General features: G+C 39.6%; 1 protein-coding gene across 1 annotated transcript in view; it reads left to right on the top strand.

Moving 5' to 3' along the window:
- LOC306642728 (uncharacterized protein) overlaps window positions 1-24,325 on the top strand; it is a 212,180-nt gene that overhangs the window by 14,158 nt on the left and 173,697 nt on the right. The window lies entirely within an intron of this gene.

The following is a 24,325-nucleotide window of genomic DNA, read 5'->3' as shown; positions in this document are numbered from 1 at the left end:
CCTCTATACAGTCCTTCCTTCCTCCATTCTTACCACCCTCCTTATCCCTAACCCTAAACCTAACCCTAATGCTAACACCTCCCACCCCCCATTATATGTCCTCATCCGCTTAGCAGCGAGATCATTCGTCCTTTAGTTTTTTGAGATTGGCTTATCTCACTTAGCATGATATTCTCCAGTTTCATGGAGGATGACTTTCAAACAGAGTCAGTGTGTAGGTTTGCTCATTCTGTAGACTGTAGTGAACCTAACAACATCAACAGAAATAACTGTGATTGTCAGGAGCAAAATGGAATAGCTAACCTTGCTGTGTGGAATCTTGCCTGGAGCTGATGGTCAATGCTAAGATCTGAGTTCTTTGGGAAGTGGCACTGGGTAGGCTTCTGACTTTCATGCTTCTGTATTCTGTAAAAGAATTTTGTAAAACTAGGCACTTACTGGTACTTGGATAGGTTCACATCTGAAATTTTTACCCTGTTCATACAGTTCAGAAGGAAAGAATATATGCTCTATGGTAAATATTGCATCTTAAAATAAAACTTTTAAAAAGATCTTTTAAAGATATCTGTCAGACAGAAAAACTGGGTACCCAAGGAGTAGATACTGTTCCATCGTCCATTTAAAAATACATGAATAAGCTTTTATTTTTATTTTACCTCCTTAATTTTTCTTCTTGAATGGTATTTTCCTTTTATTTTTCTAAAGAATTGTATCATATTATAATATGTTTAAACTTGAAATCTTCTAATTATTATTTACCAAACTTCTCTGCAGCAAATGTATGTATAAAATGAAATTTTTAATTTCATCAGAGCACAAAGCTTTAAGTGCTAAATTTTACCCAGTTGATGATCACTTCAATTAGTATGCAATTGAATTATTGTTAAAATGTGTTGGAGAGCGGGCTGGAGTTGTGGCTCAGTGGTAGAGCACTTGCCTAGCATGCGTGAGGCAATGGGTTTGATTCTCAGCACCACATATAAATAAATAAAATAAAGGCCCATTGACAAACCATGAAAATATTTGTAAAAGATGTGTTGGAGAAGTACTTCAGAAATCAATTGGTCTCTGAAGAAATTAGTTCTTGTGTCTATAGATTGGTGTTATTTACTGCTAGAATTAAACTGAATGAATTGCCAATTCTGTTTCCTTGTTCATTTTTATAAATATGTGCCAAGCAGCATTGTTTTTTATAAATAGAACTGTAAGTGTTTTTGCTATGGCAGTGTTAGTTCTTAGAGTGCTATTCACATTGCATGTCAAAATTCACACTTGATTTGGCATCAAAAATTATTTTTAGTGATTTATAAGTTGACATTTGATTAGGTTGATTCTCAAAGTTACTGAAAACACAAAGTTGGAAGCTAACTTTGTCTCTAACGTATTCCTTGTCCAGTCACGCACCCTCTTATTTTCTGGGAAGCTGTCCAAGAGCTTTGCCAAGATACACCAATTACCGTTAATTACACCTGTTATTTTTAGAACTTAAATGCACCTTGTTTAACACAGGCATGTCTAGAAATGGTTGTGAAAACAGAAATGATGTTAATTTCTTTGTATGTTTGTCAATGTGTGTTTTAAATATACATATAAAAAGTATATTTATAATGGTATTGTTTATATTGTTATATCATATATGTAAAGAAAAATTCAGGCTGCTCAGTGAGTAAGAAATATCTATCATATGATCTGATTAGCAAAGGAGACTTCATCAAAGCTCTCGGTCAAATTAGCTTCACTTTCTATCAGAAAAAGTTGATTCAAATTTCAAATAAGTTTTAGTTTTCTTTTTGAGGGAAAATTTTTAAAATGCTAAAAAGAAATGATAGATTACTTCAAGTGGTTAAGCCAACTTAAAAATGATGTAGATTTATATTTGTGGTAAGTTATAAAACCATGACAAATCTATTCTGCTTCTCATTAATTTATCTGAATACAATAAAATTAACACCTAAACTTATAAGTTACTATAAAGTGAGAATTAAAATTAAAAAGCATAGTAGCTGGTGCATGGTGGTGCATACCTATAATACCAGTGACTTGGGAGGCTGAGGCAGGAGGATCGCAAATTCAAAGCCAACCTCAGCAATTTAACGAAGCCTTAAGCAACTCAGTGAGACCCAATCTCTAAATAAAATTCATATATATTATATATATATATATATATCAAATTCAGTGCCTCACACATATATATGAAAAAGAGCTGGCGATGTGGCTCAGTGGTTAAGGGCCTCTGGGTTCAATCCCCAGTAAAACCCTCTCCCTGCAAAAATCATAGTTTTTCTGTTAAATATGTATTACTTGTAAGAGAAATTAAATAAGAATCAAGTACATATTTTCAGAAATATCTACATTAATTTCCAAAGACTTCATTATCCAACCTTTTTTCTTCTTCTTCTTTTTTTTTTTTTGGTAGCAGGGATTGAACTGAGGGACACTTAACCACTAAGCCACATCCCCAACCCTTCTTACTTACTTTATTTTAAATTTTGAGACAGGGTCTCACTAAGTTTGCTAGGACCTCACTCAATTGCCAAGGCTGGCTTTGAGCTAGGGATCCTCCTGCCTCAGTCTCCTGAGCTGCTTGGATTATAGGAGCAGCTGGGACTATGATTCAACTTCATATGTAATTCGTATGTATTTAATCAAAGTAGGTATATGCTGCAAAACACAAATTGTCACTGCGGCTTGCATATTTTTCTTATCAGGTAGAAAATAATAAACAGTTGGTGAGGATTTACTGAAAATGATTGGAAAAATTACTACATGAGTGAATATTTCGTCAAGTAGACTTGAGCATTCTTATTGTATAATGAACATTGAGTGTACACAAAATCTCCTATATTTTTACTTGTGAGTTTTTTGCTATAATTTGAAAAATGTAGAAAGCATTATGGTTAAAAGAATCACCATCAGGAATCTGCACACTCATAGGTAGAAGGTTCCTTTCTTTCCAGCCTATGTCATGTTCAAGTATATGCTCACCCAAAAGAATCAAGACATTTAGATAGGCTTAATTTTTTGTGTTTAATACTTACCAGTCGTCTTCACATTAATGTCACAGTTTTTCTGCCATGAACCTTTGACCATGGTCATGTGAGAAAGATGTGTGGTTGTTACATTGTATAAGATTGTATCTAACTTTAGGACATCCAGTGAGGGCTAAATACTCCATCTCTAGTACAGTGTTTTACCCTTCAGTGAAATGACCCTTCAGGACATGACTGAGAGAGTGTCTGGTGTTGGGTTGGTAGATAAAGAAGACTTCCTTGAGGGCAATGGCTCACTTTGCTTCTTGAATGGAAACATGGAAGAGGTGAGAACTTTTGAGAAAGCACATGGGAAGGAAGAAACACTGGTGTCCCTTGACCCATCATTGCCATGTACTATTGAATTTTTCTACACCAACACAGTATGGCCCCATGGGGACTTTTGCACTTACACTGGACATGATGGAACAGGCCCTGTGACTGTGGGAGCTGTAGCCTTGATCATTCTAGATGGAGACCTTAGTGTTGGAACGTGTGACCTCCAAGAGACAGAAGTCAAGGTGAACTCTGCTTTACAGTAACTCAGTTCTGGTCTAGGTCTATGACTTTGGCAAATATTTTATGCCTTTTTGACTCAACTACCCCTTCTGAAATCAAAATAGGTAATTGCAATTTAAAAATAATTTAGATGTCAGATTTTGCTTATAAGTTAGCAAAGTCAGTTCTAAGTATCTATGGGAGATTGGTTCCAGGACCCGCTGAGGATAACTAACCAAAGTTGGCATATGCTCAAGTATCTTAAGTGAAAGAGTCCAGTGTTTGCATATAACCCTGTGCACATCCTCCCATATATTTTATTTTATTCTTAAAAAAATTTTTGGTTGTAGATGGACACAATACCTTAATTTTATTTATTAATTTATTTTTATGTGGTGCTGAGGATCAAACCCAGTGCGTCACACATTCTAGGCAAGTGCTCTATCACTGAGCCACAATCCAACCTCCCATATGTTTTAAATCATTGCTAGATGACCTATAATACCTAATACAGTGTACTATAGTATAAATGTGGTATTTATAAGGGAAAAATGACAAGAAAAAAAAGGGTCTGTACTGAATATTTTTTACCTGAGGTTGAATATACCCATGGGTACAGAACCCACAGATACTGAGGGCTGACTGTAATTAAATGAGCTCTCAACAATGGTGTAAATTCTTCATTGGACAGGAAAGAATTCTGCAACACATCGAGTTTCTCATTATGTAACTAAATCTTCTGGAGAGTTGACAGTTTCAAGCTGAATTCTCATCTTGTTTCAGGAAGCAACATTCTGAGAGAACAACACACATAGAGCTGTAGAGATACTTACAATGTCCTTGTGCCACTTGTTATTTGGGATTCGTCTCTGTTTTGTGCAGTCTTTCTGCTGTTTCTCTCTGGGAAGTGGTGTTGTCTCATTTCCTGGACCTTGAGCACTGTTTAAGTGGTTTATGCAGCCTCCAGAAAGCCAGAGCTCAGGTTGCCGAGCTCTGAAGAGCAGAGGCAGAGCTTCTGTGTGGCACTGCTGAAGGAGATGAGGAAGCACTGGTGTCCAGTCCAGGTAGTCAAGTTCAGTTGTCTTTCTGGAAATGTAAATTTAGTGTCTAGTGAGTATTTTAGTAATTTCTGTATATAAGGATATTTTGATACGTTTGGAGTGTACCAAAGATGATAAGCTGGTGGTCATTGAGAGCAATCCAGTATCAGTGGATTCCCGCAGTCCCCTTCAAGGGTACACCCCCAGTGACCTAAGGCCTCCTGCTGGGCTCCACCTCTGAAAGTTCTCCCTCCTCCTTGTCAGTCACGGGCTGGGGACCAGGTCTTCAACATGTGGGCCTCTGGGGACTACGTATCCAGACCATAGCATTAGGAGAAGACAAAGGATCCTTTTCTTGGGGGTCTTCTATAATGGGGGAGAAAGCCTCTGACGGCCTTTTCCAGGTTTGTGAGCGGCGAAAAAGGTGTTGCTGTGGCTTCCACCATAACCTGGATTTGAGAATCGTCTGGACCTGAACAGCAGTTTCCTCCTGTTCCTTTGAGCTTTTCGGGGTTCTTGTGATGCCGTAAACACATTTCACATTGTTTCCCAGTCAGCCAGTGTATAGGATGCTTCCTCAAATAAAATCCGTGGCAAGGAAAGTGTGCAGGCCGCAGCTTAGTAATTGCTGGTGTGCAGCACCCTCTGACTTTGCTTTTTCTCCCTTAATTGGTTGAGTATTAATAAACTCATGGTTTGTTTCAAGGGCACAGCTAGTTTTTAATGGTCTTACAGAAATTTCAGGAAGAAAGCTAAAGAATTAACATAATAAATCATTATTGCTTGCAGGGTTTTTGTTGTTAAGATAGTAAAATGTTAAAAAGCAAGCCACTTGAGCAGAAAGTAATTGCCCTGACAAGCGCCACACAGGCAGCATTCACAATCCAGCAGACCTTCCCTCCATGTCAGTTTGATTTGCGGCCCACATAAATGCTTCCTCACATTATGGAAATGTACTTTTCCTATCAACACAGTAGAATGAAACTCCAGGCTTCTAATTAATCTTGGCTGACATTTGATTTCAAACCCACATAAAAGCAAGAGGCGGTGGAGTGTCCCCCTCCCCATGTACATGACCACGGGCAGATCTCTCCATTAATGTCACATTGCATCTGTGTGTCTCGTGGCTGTCACATGTCAGTCATTAATGAATTAGCAGTCAGTTACATCCACTTTCTACCTGGTGGTTCCCTGCTTGAGAAAACAGCATTGCAGAAATTTTACTTTGCAAGCCTTGAACCTCTGGATTAATGACATAAGAGCTTATTCAGATATAATGCTTTACAGATTTTTAACTCGCCTCTCTCTACTCTGCCTATGGTGGGTCTCAACAGCTTGGTGGGGAAGGCCACACACCCATGGTTTACCATGGTGGAGACTTAGATACAGAAAACCTATGTGGCTCTGCAGGGAGTAAGTGGTGGAGCTGGGATTTGAACTTAGAATTTCTTAGAGATTTGATTCCAGAAACTTTCTAAGTGGATTAGAGTTCTTTGAGGATAGACTTAAGTAACTGTTTCTCTCTACTCTCCCTGTCTTCTTCCCCAGTCTAGTTCCTACAGATATTAGGGAAGCTGTAGATACAATCAACTGACCAAAGGAAAAAAAAATCAAATTTATACAGAAAATAGTGATGTCAGTTCCATTTAGCTTATCTGAAGTGGGTGATGAACTCTACTAAACTCTACTAAAAGTAGAGAAGAACTCTACTAAAATCAAAGTGAAAAAGAAAGGCATATATACCAATAGATATTAGTTTTTATCTTCCTGGCAATCCTGTGACAAGGGATGTGCAGGAAACATTGCATGAGAAAAGTTTTTCTGGTTACTGCTCTGAGGTTTCCACCCAATGCTTTATGGAATGAATGATGTTCTTCTGGTTAACAGTTTTGTGGTAGCAAATGTGTGTAACTTTTAAGAAATTTTTAAACTGACCTTCAAATTAAAGGAATAACTTACAACAGTTCCATCAAAGCAATTCTGTGGGAGGCAGAGATGATCTATAGCTGATTTGATTTAGGAACCAATGGGCATACCCAGCAGGGTTAAAAGTAGCCTCTTTCTTAAATAATCACCCTCCAAGTCCACTTCTCTGCATGGAATCTTGACAGTTGGGCCAGCAGTGGTAAGTACTTGTACAGCGTGGAGTCCTAGGGTCTTTGCAGCTAAGGGTGACTTAGAACCACCATGATGCTCAATTCTTTCTCTAATGGCTCATTGAGTGGCATCTGCCAGGCTGGATGTAGGCAGAAGCCAGGCTACTCTTTGAGGCTCAGACAGGGCTTGGTTTTGATCCCAGAGCTCCTGCTGTTGATGATGACAGGGATGGTTTTTGCCTGGAGTGTTTCAGAATAGGTATTACCCAGGGAGCTACCATGCTTATAGGAAAACCTCGGGAAGGCCCAAAATCTGAGCCACCTTCCTTATGTGCCTCTGAGGAGGAATTGGTAGCAAAATGCACCTCTAAGTAATGAAACAGGTTGACCCGAGGGTGGATTTTTTGTTGTTGTTGTTGTTGGCTATTTAAGTGTAGGGGAATGTCTTTCAGACAGTGATTTTGTTCTGTCATAATGTTCAGCTATTTTGGGAGGGGGCAATAACTAAGAGGATAGTTGTTTGGAAACATCTTGTGATCATGCTGTCCTAGGAGGCTTAGCATTGCAAGAGAGACTCTGCATGTCAAGTGCATGCCATCCTGCGGTGAAGTCTCTCAGTGGTGGCAGGAGACTTCCATAGTAATGTTATTACTCTATCTGCATTTTAATGTTTACTGTCAGTAATAGATAAGATCTTCATATTGATTATATAATGAATACTTGGGGTCTCATTTTGGGATCTTTGCTCTTCCCTGTTCATCTGTGAATATCTGAATGTATTCATGCTTTCTATGCTAAAGCCATTGAGGCTTCACTATCGAGATAATAATTTTAAAAATGAAGGTGGCTTTTGTTTTTCTCTAGTGTCAAAACATTATTTTGTCCTCAAACAATAATCCCCTGAAATTGGTAATGGCTTGCATATTTTATAGACAGAGACATGCACTGGGGTCTGGATTGGCTGGTCAAAGAGCAGAACCTGGGATGTGGACACTGACCAGTCTTCAGGGACCAGGCCCAGTATTCTTCCCATGGCACTGAGTTCCTCCCCATCTGGAACAGTATTTGCACTTTTGAACGTCCTTTGCCCAACGGGGCTGGAGCAATAAGTGCAGTGTGTTTCTTTGAATGCAGCTAATCTAACTCATGAGGGAATTTGGGACCTTAGCTTTAATAAGCTGTATCTGGGTCTTCTCTCTCTAAGAACATCATGGCTTTTACTTACCTGATATTTTTAGTTTGTGAGTCCTACACATTGGGGATAGAAGAGTGAGCCAAAGGGGCTGGGGAGATAGCTCAGTCGGTAGAGTGCTTGCCTTGTAAGCACAAGGCCCTGGGTTCCATCCCCAGCACCAAAAAAAAAAAAAAAAAAAAAAAAAAAAAAAGAGTGAGCCAAACAAGTCAGGTCCCTATCCTCAAGGGTTTGCATTTCAGTGGAAGAGACACACAAATATACATGTAATGACACACGCATAGGGGTGCTACTAAGAGAGTGACATCATGCCCTGACAACATGTACAATTGGAAGACTCGAGCTAATCATGGAAGGCTTCCCAGAGGAAGTGACTTTTGTGCTAATATTTCTTGGTGCCACAGCAGAATGTGTCAAAGAAAATCTCAGAGGAAAAGCTCCCTCAAATGTCTGTTTGATAATAGAATAAATATTCAAGTGTTAAATGTCATATGTGACTTTTCATTTTTTTAAAGAATTAAAGATATTGAAATGCAGATTCAAAAAAGTGAATCAAGTGTATTGAAATGTAATAGATTAAAATTTAAGTCACATTTTTTCTAATTATATTTCCTTTTTTACAGTTCTGGTGTTGAGAACTTTTCCACTAAATATGTAACCGAATTGGAAGTAAAAATAAAAATAAATTCTATATATGAGGTGGGAATGCTTGTAAAAAAAGAAAAGAAAAGAAGAAATGACTGATAAGTTTGCTCAGTAAAACTGATTTGCCATTTTTAGAAGGCAACCTAATTTCTCTCTGATTTTGAGGTAAACACTCGTTTCTTGTGTTCTTTTTTTCCATCCATACACTTTTCCTACAGTGTTGCATCTCCTCTGCAAATAGGTGCACCTCAACCAACCCAGTGGAGATTTCACATCACACAGGCACCTTATAATTAATTTTTAAAAATGAGTGGGCTGGAGTTGTGACTCAGTGGCAGAGTGCTTGCCTAGGATGTGTGAGGCACCGGATTCAATTCTCAGCATCACATATAAATAAAATAAAGGTCCATTGACAACTAAAAAAAAATTAAACCTGATCACTTTGTACCTAGCTTGTCGAGAATGGCATGTGTTCATACCAGATACTCATTTCTTCAATAAGGGAGTGAGCATCATAGATTAGGGCATTGAAGTAGCTTTCCTTTACCCTGAAAAATCAGTAGCCAAAATTTCATTATGTGCATAACTATTTCAAAAGGATTTTGTACTTATATTTTTGCCTTATACAAATTTTTTACATTTTGCAATTTTCTCTTTACCTCTCTTTAGTTAAAAATGTTTATTTTTTGCTAAATTGGGAGAAAGTAAAAATATAATGAAGAAAAATGTTTATAATCTTGCCACCTAATGCTATTGTAAGGGATCTCACGGAAACCACGCCGGACACAGGAAATCACATAAGGGAGTTTATTAAGCAAACAGCAGTGTCTCCCTGCAGGGTAAGAGAGAAAATGAGAGGAAAAGAGAAAGGAAAGAGAAAGGGCTTGCGCTAGAGAGAGTGTGAAAGCCAGGAGGAGAGAGAAAGTGAGGAGGAGAGAAGGAAGGATGAGAAAAGATGGCAGGGGTGGGGTGGGGTGGGGGGGTTAGCTACAGTAAAGCAATTGAATTCTGCCCGGCTAACAGGGGACCAATATCAGAGAAGGATACTTGCAAGCTGACTGATGAACCAATAGCTAGCTAGGATGTTCACAGATTGACAAGTGGTTGGGAGGCGGGAAAATGGCTGCAATGGAAAGGGCGGGGGAGCAGCTTTATACATTATAGCTATGACTAGTAGTTCGATATATTTCCTTCCAGTTTGTTTTTAATTTGTCTATTTTAATAGACAGGACCAGGGTTGTAGCTCAGAGGCAGAGCTCTTACCTAGCATGCTCAGGGGCCTGGGTTTGATCTCCTGCGCACACACACAAGAATCACAGTTATCAATTTTTCTTTCCTTAACCTTAAATTGTGATCATAACCTTGAATAATCCTAAATTATACTTTTGTAAGTCTTTAAAATGTAGGAAGCCATTTGATAACCTGATTTCTGTGGCTACAGAAATACTCTTTGCATAGAAGTGCTTGTTTTCTTTTATGCCACTTTCTCTTAGGCTAGATATTGTTTCCAAGCTATGGCTATTATGGTAAATGCTCCATTGTGCTGTGATTAATGACTTTACCCACACATTAACTTCCTGCACAATCCTGATAATTTACATAGGAGAAATCATCATAAGTGTTTTAATTGTTGAACATCTCTAACTGAAATCCCAAGTCCTCCAGAACTCTGAAGGTCATGTTGATGATTAGAAAGTTGTAGATGTTCAGATTAGGGATGCTCGACTTGTAAGGTCTACGCAAATATTCCAGAATCCCCAAAATTCAAAAATCTGAAACACCTGTGGTCCTAAGCATTTTGGATAAGGAATATCAACCTGCAGTGTGTTTTCCCTCAAACTGCCCTCTAGAAAAGTTGTATTCTTTTATATTCAGATCTCAAGATGGACCAGAAACATTTCAATTTGTGCCCAGTTTGTCCATAAAAAAAGTTTTTCTTTAGAAACACAATGAAAAAGTCTTGGTAAGGTTTTTGGCCATTTGTGTTTATTGACCTGACATTCACATTTTTTTTTCCTACTGGAGTTATCATGAGATTTATGGTTTTGTTAAAACTAATAATGTTACCAACTCCTTTCCTTCTTTTCAAAGCATTTCCCCATACTTTGTTGGAAACATTTATCTCTTAAGTCATAGCATGTTCATGACAGAGAGAAGCTTCACTGTGTGTGTGTGTGTGTGTGTGTGTGTGTGTGTGGTGGGGGGGGTGGGGGGTGAAAGGTGAGGGAGGAACTGCTTCTGTGATCAGCAGCAGGGGATCTGATGGAGAGGTCCAGAGTGGGCTGGAAGCATGCTGTGCACTTCTCTCGTGCCCTGTCTTAGGCTTGGGTGCTCATCATTTGTTTATCTGTCCTATTAATGTTATAAGTAGAAGACACTCTTGCCATTTTTAATAGGGAAAATACAGATGGGATGGAATTAAACATAAGTAGCTTAACTACTGTGGCAACCTGAGTCAGCAATCCTTTTTTTTTTTAAGTAATTTTTTGGTACCAAAATCTGTCCCCTTCCCAAATGTGTCCACTCAGCTGCACTGAGCTGGTTAGACGGGAAGGGAGGAGAGCCACAGTGTGGGTATGGAACCTCCAGAGGGTGAACACTGACTTTAGATACCTACTATGGCCTGTTGTTATGGTCAGCTTTTTTGTGGCTGTGACTGAGAGCTCTGACCAGAACAATTGTAGATGAGGAAAAGTTTATTTGGGGGTGTATGGTTTCAGAGGTTCTAGTCTATAGAAGGCTGGCTCATTCCTCGCGGCTGGAGGTAAGGCTGAACATCATGGCAGAAGAGTGTGGCAGAGGGAGGCAACTCACATGATGCTCAGAAAGCAGATGTTTCAGTCAGCTTTTTCGCTGCTGTGACTAAAACGGTCTAACCAGCACAATTACAGAGGAGGAAAGGTTTATTTGAGGGCTCACACAGAGGTCTTAGTCCATAGAAATCTGGCTCCATTCCTTGGGGCTCCAGGTGAGGCAGAACATCATGGAGGAAGAGCATGGCAGAGGGAAGCAGCTCACATCATCCAGAAGCAGAGTCAGTCTCCACTCTCCAGATACAAAATATAGACCCGAAAGCCACACCCTCCCACTTCACGTAATCCCATTATGTATTAATTCACTGATTGGGTTAAGACTCTTATAACCCAATCATTTCTTCTTTGAACCTTCCTTCATTGTCTCACATGTGAGCTTTTGGGGGAAGCCTTGTTGGGGGCTGTGCCATGTTGACGACGCCAGAATGGTGCCTGATCACATTGGCAGCAAGGAGGTTAATTGACATAAGCACACTCAGGTGATTTATCGTCCACGCACACAATGTATGCGCATGTGTTCTCAAGCACTCCTAATTGTGCCTGCTCGGACTTCTAGCATCTGGCCTAATCTTTGCGTAAGAGGCGTGGCCCTGCTCTCCGCCTCCTGGAGGTGATATAAGCGTAAGCAGAATGAGACAGCACGGAAACAGTTAGCATACACAGCAGCAGCTAGCAGAAGACGCAGCAGCTACTAGGGAAAAGCGGCGGCAGAAAGAAGAACACAGCAGCTAGCAGAAAGCGGTGTAAGGCAGATTGCAGAGCAGAGAACTGAGATGCATCACTAGGGCACCTTAGGTAGACGCACCCTTGGTTCACAGGATGCAGGACGCACCAGTAAGAAGCAGCAGACCTTAGGTGAGGCGTAGCAAGTCTCTCTTCCTCTAAGCTCTAAGCAAAGCCTGTCCTTCTCTCAAAGTCTCTCTTAAGCAAAGTCTCTTTTTCTCTCTGATAAGCAAAGTTTCTCTCTCTCTCCTCTCAAAGCAAGTAAACCTCATTTCCTCTATCCTCTATAAACAAACAAGCAAGAAAGCAGTGCACTAAAGAGAAAGATAGAAGTAGCTCAGTTTCCAGTCCACCACCCATAAGACCCGTGCAAGTTGTTGCTGCAAGCGGTGACAAATATGCACGGATTTTGTACCACAAAGAGCCAGCGACAAAACCTCACATCCAAACCATAACAGCAGAGGTGGAGCTCTCCACTTGCCAAATACAAATACATACACCAAATCCACACCCCAATACCCTTCTCCTCCAGCCACACCCTACCGCTTCAGTTATCACTCAGTTAAGTCCTAGCAGGGGATTAATTCAGTGATTGGGTTAAGAGTCTCACAATCTCTAATAATTTCTCCTCTGAACCTTCTTCCATTGTCTCACATGTGAGCTTTTGGGGAACACCTCATCAATACCATAATTCCTATATTCCAGTTTTTATGTAAAGTGCCAGTTCAGGTGTTTGTAAGCATTAAACTTTCTGCAAAGATTTGAGAAGCCACAGTATTTAAAAAAGAATGGGCTCGTCACAGTGGCACACTCCTATAAATCTCAGTGATTTGGGAGGCTGAGGTAGGAGGATTACAAATTTGAGGCCAGCCTCCGCAACTTAGCGAAGCCCTGAACAACTTGGTGAGACCTCCTCTCAAAATTAAAAAAAAAAAAAAAGGCGGGGGGGATGTGGCTCAGAGTTTAAGCACCCTCAGTTCAATCCCCTGTATGCCTTCCAGCCCCTAGAAAAAGAATGGGAATTTATAAAGAGAATAAAAATGTAACTGATAGGTAAAAAGATGCTTCCCTAACACTGTCCAGGTAGGGACAGTTTAAAATCATGTTCCAGAACATCTGTAAATAAATCATTTTGGCATTAATGAACAATGGACTGTCCCAGACCTGCACAACAGTGCATTTTAAAAATGCATTACATCTCTAAAAATGGGATATTTTGCATTTTCATAAATGGCTTAGAGTCCTTTGAAATTATATTTTTGGGCATACTTTTAGATTAAATTCTTGAGTAAAACAAAGACCTGTTGTCTTTTTTTAAAAAAAAATCTTACTTAAGATTAACAAGAGGAAATTCTTTTTATCGTAATCCAAATATGTATTGCTTGGTATTTTTCTTTCAAACTAAGAATTACCAAGGGAATCTTTGTTTTCCCCACACTTACAATGTTTAGAGACAACAGTCACTAATTACTTTTAGTAAGCAGTGTGGCTTCAAATTATGATCCTGTGTTTACATAACTGAAATCTGAGTTAAAAGTGCTTATGGTTTTATTTGAAGTTATACCTGCTTTTGTGCAGATGAACACAAAGCATGATTCTGAGGTTAAGAGAAACACATTTGGTATTCATTAAACTCTCCCTACTGCTCATGTCTACAGGTATTTATTGATCATCTACTATATATGCTTAATTCAGTGCTCAGTTCTTTGGGATGGGGGAGGAGGCAGAATATAGGTACTATGAGTGAATTTTCCAGAAGCAAGTAACATTATCTTTAAAATAGTGCTAATCTGATGTCCTTTTGTAATAGGGTTTCCAAACAGAGTGGAGCTTTGTTCTATTAATAGTATTGTGGATGTCAGCAGTTTTATTGGGAGAAGGATTTGTGCTTATTCATCTTTTAACTCATGTTATATTTTTTCTGCTAAACATTGCTTTTTTATGGGGAGGGGGGTCTGGCTCTTTGACCTGAGAATTTAGTTGATATATACATGTATGTTTTTCCTTTTTTTCTTTTTAACATTACAGAGGAGTAAGTAAGGCTCTGTGTGTCCTTGGTATAGTAGCCAATTTAAGATGATTCACACCCCCTAACTTAGCAGTAAAGTCTCATTTCTAAAGTATACCCTTGAATTGTTAGAACTTCACAAATGTTAAAGCACTAATATAAAGTTTTAGACCACATAGAGATACTAATCTCATAATTTTTGCCATTTCCAAGCACACTGTGGCCTTCTGGAATGTGAGCAATTTAATTAAGTTTTTAGAGTTTCTTGGTGTCACCACACTTTTTAAGTTTTTATTTTGAGACAGGGTTTTGCTAAGTTGCTTGGGCCTTGCTAAGTTGCTGAGGCTGGCCTTGACCTCATGGTCCTTCTTCCTCAGCCTCCTGAGCTGCTGGGATTAGAGACATGTGCCACCGTATATGGCTGCTTTGAATCTTTGATAATTATTTTTGTTCACAAGATTTCTGAACTTCATTCAAGTTGAAAAATATAGCATTAGAGATAGAGTTAAATAAGCTCATACATTATGTGAATTTATCTCATGTGTTTGGAATAACATGTTTCTTTATTCTTATTTTTCAATAAGAGAAGAAAGTCAAGTGTGAATTAATGTGCACTCTGTGTGCACATATTTTCATGCTTCAGTTGACTTTGCTCTCTGTTCTGAGTAAAAGTCCACAATGTATATGCACCCTGTTGCTAAGGTGCTGGTTGCATCTTCAGGTGGATTTTTATGGACAAATGATCCTTCCTGTGCTTGGAAACTCTTCACTGACTCCCTTTGAACTGCATGAAATAATTTTTGTCTTGGTCCTAGGATTTCCTTAGGCCTATTTCTTCTTAGGCATTCATTGCACTTTCCAGTGTTTTCTCAGTCTTTTTTAACTACCTTGGTCAGGCCTCTCTCTCAACTGCTCCTCAGATTCACTCTGATCTAACTACCTGGTAACTTGGTTCACAATGAACCCCATATTTCAAATGTCTCCATTTATCTAAATCCCAGCTTACTGTTTGGACCAGGTCATAGCTCCTCAGTGAATAGGGGAGAAACTAGCATGAAATCTTGAAGTCTGGCCAGATCTGAACTCCTGTACACAATTTAAGCCCTGATTCTATTTTGTCTTAGTCACTTTTCCTACAGTTGACACTTAATAAATAATGCTTACCCTGTTGCAGACCTTTCTCTCTTGTTTCTTTAAAGAAATTGGAAACACCGTAAAAGTTGGGACCATCTCGTCCAAGCAGCTAATGATTAGTAAATAAATGCTTGGTTGATTCTAATGCCATGAAGAAGTGACCCTGTTGGATTTGTCTCCTGTTGTCAGCTCCAATAGGTCTAACTCATAATTTAAAAAATTTGAACAGGTAAATTATAATGTTGCTTAGATGGAAAAAACTGGTTGAATGGAAATTTGTATTTCCCCTGGTAACATTTATTGCTTTTATGTGGGCTGCAAGATAGTTACTGGAGAAGACGTTCATGATTCAGTGGGTGTTTGCTGATTTGGCTCATTTAGGCAGTGGGGTCTGCAGATAGTGAATACATTGCAGGTAGGAAAATACGTTTTTCTCTACCCTCTTTTGAATAGTTGAGGGTAGGAAGCAGAACCAGAAAACATGTGTTAAATAGAATTCAAATCAAGCCTACTAGTTGTGCAAATGATTTAAGGGATTTAGTGGAAATTTATGTAAACCACCAGCTCAGCATAAAACAGCACAAACACAGGCCAAACTTGTGTTGCCATAGGAATAAAGGGCACAGAGGGTGAAGTGCCTGTGGTCCATGGGAGGTAGTAGTTAGGGGACTTCAGGATCTGAAGGAATATTAAAGAACCCAGGAATGTTTGCGTTTGAGGTGATTAGAGTTTCCTGTGAGCTTAGACATAGGGAGTGAATGATAAATGATCATAAAAAGAACAAAATGACTTCTCGTTGTGAAAGGATATCATTTTCTTTAGATAAAATTGCAACACTTTTATGCTACTTATCCAGTTATCAATCTGAGTGTTATTGGCACCAGCCAAATCATCTGGATGAATTTTCTTGCCTTCTCCTGCCTAATGTGAAATACTAGTTCACTGTGCCTCTCATTTTTTATTAGGACATTGTCAGCTGCTGTGGAGAAACAGGTAATGGGTCTGACCTGGGATCAATGTGCTCTCAGTGTCTGCACAGCCGTTACATTTACCTGTAATGTGGTTTCTTAAAGCAGGGGTTTAGTGTAGAGAGGCCCCCCTCCAGGGAACTCATAAACAAGCTTCATTCAAACAACTATTTTTACAGGTTTCATCCAGTTTTAAAGAAGGGTGATCAGTGTGTAACCCTTTCCCTCTTCCTGGTGAGACTGGAGTTCAGGATTTACCTCCCCGCCCTTGTTGTTCATCCTCTTTCACACCCAGAATGTTATAAGAAGGCCAAACAAGTTTCTGCTTTCTGTGGTTTAAATTTTTTTTTAATTTTTAATTTTAATTAAAAATCATAAATTTACATAGGACAATGTTGTTTGATTCATTTTGTTATTTTTTCCTCTTCCCCCTCCCCTCCCACCCCTCTTTTCCCTCTATACATTCCTTTCTTCCTCATTCTTACCACCCTCCTTATCCCTAACCCTAAACCTAACCCTAACCCTAACACTAACCCCTCCTACCCCCCACCCCCGTATGTCCTCATCCGCTTATCAGTGAGATCATTCGTCCTTTAGTTTTTTGAGATTGGCTTATCTCACTTAGCATGATACCCTCCAATTTCATCCATTTGCCTGCGAATGCCATAATTTTGTCATTCCTCATGGCGGAGTAATATTCCATTGTATATAAATGCCACAGTTTCTTTATCCATTCATCAGCTGAAGGGAATCTGGGTTGGTTCCACAATCTGGCTATAGTGAATTGAGCAGCTATGAACATTGATGTGGCTGTATCTCTATAGTATGCTGATTTTAAGTCCTTTGGGTATAGGCCAAGGAGTGGGATAGCTGGGTCAAATGGTGGGTCCATTCCAAGCTTTCTGAGGAATCTCCATACTGCTTTCCAGAGTGGCTGCACTAGTTTGCAACCCCACCAGCAATGTATGAGTGTACCTTTTTCCCCAAATCCTCGCCAACACCTATTGTTGCTTACGTTCTTGATAATCGCCATTCTAATTGGGGTGAGATGAAATCTTAGGGTAGTTTTGATTTGCATTTCTCTTATTACTAGAGATGTTGAACATTTTTTCATATATCTGTTGATTGCTTGTACATCTTCTTCTGTGAAGTGTCTGTTCATTTCCTTAGCCCATTTGTTGATTGGATTATTTGTATTCTTGATGTAGAGTTTTTTGAGTTCTTTATAGATTCGGGATATTAGCGCTCTATCAGAAGTATGATTGGCAAAGATATTCTCCCACTCTGTAGGCTCTCTCTTCACATTACTGATTGTTTCTTTTGCTGACAGAAAGCTTTTTAGTTTGATTCTATCCCAGTTATTGATTCTTGCTTTTATTTCTTGGGCTATGGGAGTCCTGTTAAGGAAGTCTGCTCCTAAGCCAACAAGTTGAAGGTTTGGGCCTACTTTTTCTTCTATAAGATGCAGGGTCTCTGGTCTGATTCCGAGTTCCTTGATCCATTGTGAGTTGAGTTTTGTGCAGGGTGAGAGATAAGGGTTTAATTTCATTCTGTTGCATATGGTTTTCCAGTTTTCCCAGCACCATTTGTTGAAGAGGCTATCTTTTCTCCATTGCATATTTTTAGCCCCTTTGTCTAGTATGAGAAAATTGTATTTATTTGGGTTTATGTCCGTGTCCTCTATTCTGTACCATTGATCTACCTGTCTATTTTGGTCCCAATCCATGCCGTTTTTGTTAGTATTGCTTTGTAATAGAGTTGAAGATCTGGTACTGCGATACCACTTGCTTCGCTCTTTCTACTGAGGATTGCTTTAGCTATTCTGGGTTTCTTATTCTTCCAGATGAATTTCATAATTGCTTGCTCTATTTCTGTAAGGTACATCATTGGGATTTTAATTGGAATTGCATTGAATCTATATAGCACTTTTGGTAGTATGGCCATTTTGACAATATTAATTCTTCCTATCCATGAACATGGGAGATCTTTCCATCTTCTAAGGTTTTCTTTAATTTCTTTGTTTAGTGTTCTGTAGTTCTCATTGTAGAGGTCTTTCATCTCTTTTGTGAGATTGATTCCCAAGTATTTTATTTTTTTTTTGATGCTATTGTGAATGGGGTAGTTTTCCTAATTTCTCTTTCTGCAGATTCATCACTTATGTATAAAAATGCATTGGATTTATGAACATTGATCTTGTAACCTGCTACTTTACTGAATTCACTTATGAGTTCTAAGAGTTTTCTGGTGGAATTTCCAGGTTCCTCTAAATATATAATCATGTCATCAGCGAACAGGAATAGTTTGAGTTCCTCTTTTCCAATTCGTATCCCTTTAATTTCTTTGGTTTGTCTAATTGCTCTGGCTAGAGTTCAAGAACAATGTTGAATAGAAGTGGTGAAAGAGGGCATCCCTGCCTTGTTCCAGTTTTTAGGGGGAATGCTTTCAGTTTTTCACCATTTAGAATGATATTGGCCATGGGCTTAGCATAGATGGCCTTCACAATGTTAAGGAATGATCCCACTACCCCAATTTTTTCTATTGTTCTGAGCATGAAGGGATACTGTATTTTATCAAATGCTTTTTCTGCATCTATTGAAATAATCATGTGATTCTTAACTTTTAGTCTGTTGATATGGTGAATGACATTTATTGATTTCCGGATGTTGAACCAACCTTGCATCCCTGGGATAAAACCCACTTGATTGTGATGCACTATCTTTTTAATATATTTTTGTATGCAATTTGCTAAAATTTTGTTGAGAATTTTTGCGTCGATGTTCATTAAGGATATTGGTCTGAAATTTTCTTTCCTTGATGTATCTCTGTCTGGTTTAGGTATCAGGGTGATATTGGCTTCGTAGAATGAGTTTGGGAGGGTTCCCTCCTCTTCTATTTTATGGAATACTTTGAGAAGTATTGGAATGAGCTCTTCTTTAAAGGTTTTGTAGAACTCGGCTGAGAATCCATCTGGTCCCGGACTTTTCTTTGTTGGTAGGCTTTTGATGACCTCTTCTATTTCATGGCTTGAAATTGATTTATTTAAGTTGTGTATATCTTCCTCCTTCAGTTTAGGCAATTCATATGTCTCTAGAAACTTGTTGATGTCTTCGAGGTTTTCTGTTTTGTTGGAGTATAGATTTTCAAAATAGCTTCTAATTATGTTTTGTATTTCACTCGTGTCTGTTGTGATATTTCCTTGTTCATTCCGAATTTTAGTAATTTGAGTTTTCTCCCTTTTTCTCTTTGTTAGCATGGCTAAGGGTTTATCAATTTTGTTTATTTTTTCAAAGAACCAACTATTTATTTTGTTAATTTTTCCGATTGTTTCTTTTGTTTCAATTTCATTGATTTCTGCTCTGATTTTAACTATTTCCTGTCTTCTACTACTTTTGGTGTTGGTCTGCTCTTCTTTTTCTAGGGCTTTGAGCTGTAGTGTTAAGTCGTTTATTTGTTGATTTCTACTTTTTTTATTGAATGCACCCCATGAAATAAATCTTCCTCTCAGTACTGCTTTCATAGTGTCCCAGAGATTTTGATATGATGTGTCTTTGTTCTCATTTACTTCTAAGAATTTTTTAATTTCCCTCCTGATGTCTTCTGTTATCCATTCATCGTATAATAGTGTATTATTTAATCTCCAAGTATCGGAGAAGTTTCTGTTTTTTATTCTGTCATTTATTTCTAATTTCAGTCCATTATGATCTGATAGAGTACAAGGTAGTATCTCTATCATCTTGTATTTGCTAACAGTAGCTTTGTGGCATAAAACATGGTCTATTTTAGAGAAGGATCCATGTGCTGCTGAGAAGAAAGTGTATTCGTTCTTTGTTGGATGGTACATTCTATATAAGTCGGTTAAGTCTAAATTGTTGATTGTGTTATTGAGATCTATGGTTTCTTTATTCTATTTTTGTTTGGACGATCTATCCAGCGGTGAGAGAGGTGTGTTAAAATCGCCTAGTATTATTGTGTTGTGGTCTATTTGATTTCTGGAATTGAGAAGGATTTGTTTGACGTACATGGATGAGCCAATGTTTGCAGCATAGATATTTATGATTGTTATGTCTTGCTGATTTATGCTTCCCTTAAGCAGTATGTAATGTCCTTCTTTATCCCTTCTGACTAGTTTTGGCTTAAAGTCCACATTATCTGAAATGAGGATGGATACTCCAGCTTTTTTGCTGTGTCGGTGTGCATGGTATGTTTTTTCCCATCCTTTCACCTTTAGTCTATGGGTATCTCTTTCTATGAGATGGGTCTCTTGCAGGCAGCATATTGTTGGATTTTTCTTTTTAATCCAATCTGCCAGTCTATGTCTTTTGATTGATGAGTTCAGGCCATTAACATTCACAGTTATTATTGTGATATGATTTGTATTCCTAGTCATTGGACTCATTTTTGTTTTTTGACATGATTTGGTTTCTCCTTTATTTGGCTATTCCTTTAGGCTAGTTCCTCCCGTTGCTGATTTACAACGTTGTTTTTCATCTCTTCCTCATGGAATATTTTGCTGAGAATGTTCTGTAATGCTGGCTTTCTTTTAGTAAATTCCTTTAGCTTTTGTTTATCGTGGAAGGATTTTATCTCATCACAAATCTGAAAGTAAGTTTTGCTGGGTATAAAATTCTTGGTTGGCATCCATTTTCTTTCAGGGCTTGGTAAATGTTGTTCCAGGCCCTTCTAGCTTTTAGGGTCTGGACTGAAAAATCTGCTGATATTCTTATTGGTTTCCCCCTGAATGTAATCTGATTCTTTTCTCTCACAGCCTTTAAAATTCTGTCTTTATTTTGAATGTTAGGTGTTTTCATAATAATGTGCCTTGGTGTAGTTCTGTTGTAATTTTGCATATTCGGAGTCCTATAAGACTCTTGTACTTGGTTTTCCATTTCATTCTTTAGATTTGGGAAATTTTCTGATATTATTTCATTGAATAGATTGTTCATTCCTTTGGTTTGTTTCTCTAAGTCTTCCTCAATCCCAATTATTCTTAAATTTGGCCTCTTCATGATATCCCATAATTCTTGTAGATTCTGTTCATGATTTCTTACCATCTTCTCTGTTTGGTCAACCTTGTTTTCAAGATTAAATATTTTTTCTTCAATATCTGAGGTTCTGTCTTCCAGGTGATCTATCCTATTGGTTATGCTTTCTATGGCATTTTTAACTTGGTTTATTGTTTCCTTCATTTCAAGGATTTCCGTTTGGTTTTTTTTTCAGTATCTCTAACTCTTTATTGAAATGCTCTTTTGCTTCTGTTATTTGCTCTTTTAACTGTTGATTAGTGCGTTCATTTAATGCCTGCATTTGTTCTTTCATCTCCTCGTTTGCTTCCCTGATTGTTTTAATTATGTACATTCTGAACTCCCTTTTGGACATTTCTTCTGCTGTGCTGTCATTGGGTTTTATTGATATAGTATCTAGGTTCGTTTCGGACATTTTCTTCCCTTGTTTTCTCATATTGGTCAGATGTCAATGGGACTCTGTGATATTGTAGATTTCCTCTATTGTCTTATAGTGACCCTGTAGATTTCCAGTGTATCACCTACCAGCCTTCAGTAGCCAGAAGTCTTGGATTAATTTGATAATGCAGTGCTTCCGAAGAATGCTGCCCCTAGCCCGCTACTGGTTCCAGGGAGAGAGACCTGGAGAGGTCTCTTGTTGCACAGCCCTGATTCCAGAGGCTGGTTGTAGGTTGGAGGTCTCCACTGGCTTGGGGACTTGTGGCTGGCTCTGTGTAGACAGGCTCTCACTGGGTGATTTGCCCCGAGAAGGTAGCCTAGAGAGGTGCTTCCTGCTGGAGGGGGGCTGGGCTACTTGGGGAAGTCCCTGGCACCCTGTGCTGGTCACTGAAGCTACCTGTGGGCGGGCTGTAGCTGGCAGTGGGGCGGGCTGGAGCTGGCTGGGGCGGGCCGGAGCTGGCCGCGCTGCTTCTGTGCAGAAGGGCTCTCACTGGGGGGCCTGTTCCGAGAGGCTGGAGGATCTGTCCCTCTGGGCGGAGCCCACCGCCAGACTGTACCGAGCTGCCTGGGGGAGACGCTATCTGCCCTGTCCCTCTCTACTAAGCCACTCAAATCCGGGCCTGCCACCCAGTTGAGCTTCGCTGGGTGGGGGGAGACTCACCCGTGGTTCTATCTTAGTCGGAGTCTCTCAATGCCTCCCCTTCTTGAATCCTGAGTTCTGGGGCGACTGGAGATGCAGTCACCCTCTAGTCCGCCATCTTGGATCGCCCCGTGGAAAAAGCCTGCAGCTGGAGGGGGACAATGCTGCCTGGAGAGGTCTCTGGCTGCCCAGCCCTGTTCCCAGATGCCGCCTGTGTGTCGAATATCTCCACTGGCTTGGGGACTTGTGGCTGGCTCTGCGTAGAGAGGCTCTCACTGGGCAGTCTGCCCCGGGAAGCTAGCCTAGTTAGGCGCTTCCCGCTGGAGGGGGCTGGGCTGCTTGTACGAGTCTCTGGCGCCCTGTGCTGGTCACTGAAGCAACCTGCGGGCAGGCCGGAGCTGGCAGCGGGGCGGGCCGGAGCTGGCCGCGCTGCTTCTGTGCAGAAGGGCTCTCACTGGGGGGCCTGTTCCGAGAGGCTGGAGGATCTGTCCCTCTGGGCGGAGCCCACTGCCAGACTGCACCGAGCTGCCTGGGGGAGACACTATCTGCCCTGTCCCACTCTACTAAGCCGCTCGAATCCGGGCCTGCCACCCAGCTTCGCTTCGCTGGGTGGGGGAGACTCACCCCGTGGTTCTATCTTAGTCCGAGTCTCTCAATGCCTTCCCTTCTTGAATCCTGAGTTCTGGGGCGACTGGAGATGCAGTCACCCTCTAGTCCGCCATCTTGGATCCTGTGGTTTAAATTTTTAAGTCCATGTTCCAAGAAGTTAAAATTGGGAACTTTCAGGAATGTTATCTTCAAAATCCTTTGTCATTTAACCCTGGTAAATTTTCAATGTGGGGAACTGGCTTGATCTTGTTAAAGTAATAAAAAAACTTAATCATTTAAATATAATTGTTTTAAATTATACTTTTAATGTAACACAAGGCAGAATCCAGGAGTGAAAACAGTCCCCATGATCTTATTACTAATGACAGCATTGTCTTCATTAGTATATTTCTATTCTGATTTTTATTTCTTTTTAAGCAGCATGTCCTTGCCTGCCCTCTGCCCCTCGGTTTTGTTCTTAGCATAGTGATCAGATATTCAGCAGCAGAATGTGGACTAGAGGGGTGGATCCCTGCTCCTGTTGATTATCTGTGATTACCCTTTGCAGGTGGTGCAGGGGTGCTGGCATGGTGGTCAGGACCAGGGGCTGGCCCAGGTGGAGATCAACATTCTGCATGGTGAATACCCTGGAAGATTGTATATCCTAGGGCAATGACTTTCAGAAATTTCTGCTCTCATAAAATAATTCTGTAAAAATGTTCACTGTGTGTCTAATTGTTGTGTGTCCATTGATAATTGTTTTAAATGAATTTTCTTTCTTCACCTTGTAGCTGCAGGACCTGATGTTTCAGACATCCACTGGGGTCTTGGAATGTCTCCCCTATGGGTAAAGGGGGCATGCCTGCACTTCAAAATGACTTCATCTTCCTGGAGTTGATCTTTATTCATAATGCTTCATCCTTTATTTCAGTAGCCTAATAAAAATGCAGTTTATTAAAGAAAGACATAGACTGGCAAAGTCTCTGTTCGGAAAGAGACATGACAGAGTTAAGTTACAGCACAAATTAAAAGCCACCTCCACCATCATTAAAACTAAGAGAGGGCTGGGAGATAGCTCAGTTGGTAGAGTGCTTGCCTCACATGCATAAGGACCTGGGTTCAATCCCCAGCACCACAAACAAAACAAAACAAAACAAAAAACTAACCAGAGCGGCTGGGCTCAGTGGTAGAGCACTTGCCTAGCAGATTAAAAAAAAAGTCCATTGACAATCAAAGAAAATACTGAAATAAAAAAACAACTAAGAGGGACATGATGGTTCCCCAGAGGGTTCGAGGCAACCATTTTAGAGGGGATGTCTCCAAGTTTGGTGTGACTTTTTTCTTTTTAACATATAGTACTTTTATTGGTACTTTTTATTGATTCTTTTTAGTTATACACAGCCATAGAGTTTTCTTTTTTGACATAATTATAACAGCATGGAATATAATTTGTTCTAATTCAGTCCACAGCAATTCTTTCCCTTCAGCCATC

Source organism: Sciurus vulgaris, assembly GCF_902686455.1.
Source record: "Sciurus vulgaris genome assembly, chromosome: 13".
NCBI lineage: Eukaryota > Metazoa > Chordata > Mammalia > Rodentia > Sciuridae > Sciurus > Sciurus vulgaris.
The sequence above is the reverse complement of the archived record's forward strand: the minus strand, read 5'-3'. Positions and strand labels throughout refer to the sequence as shown.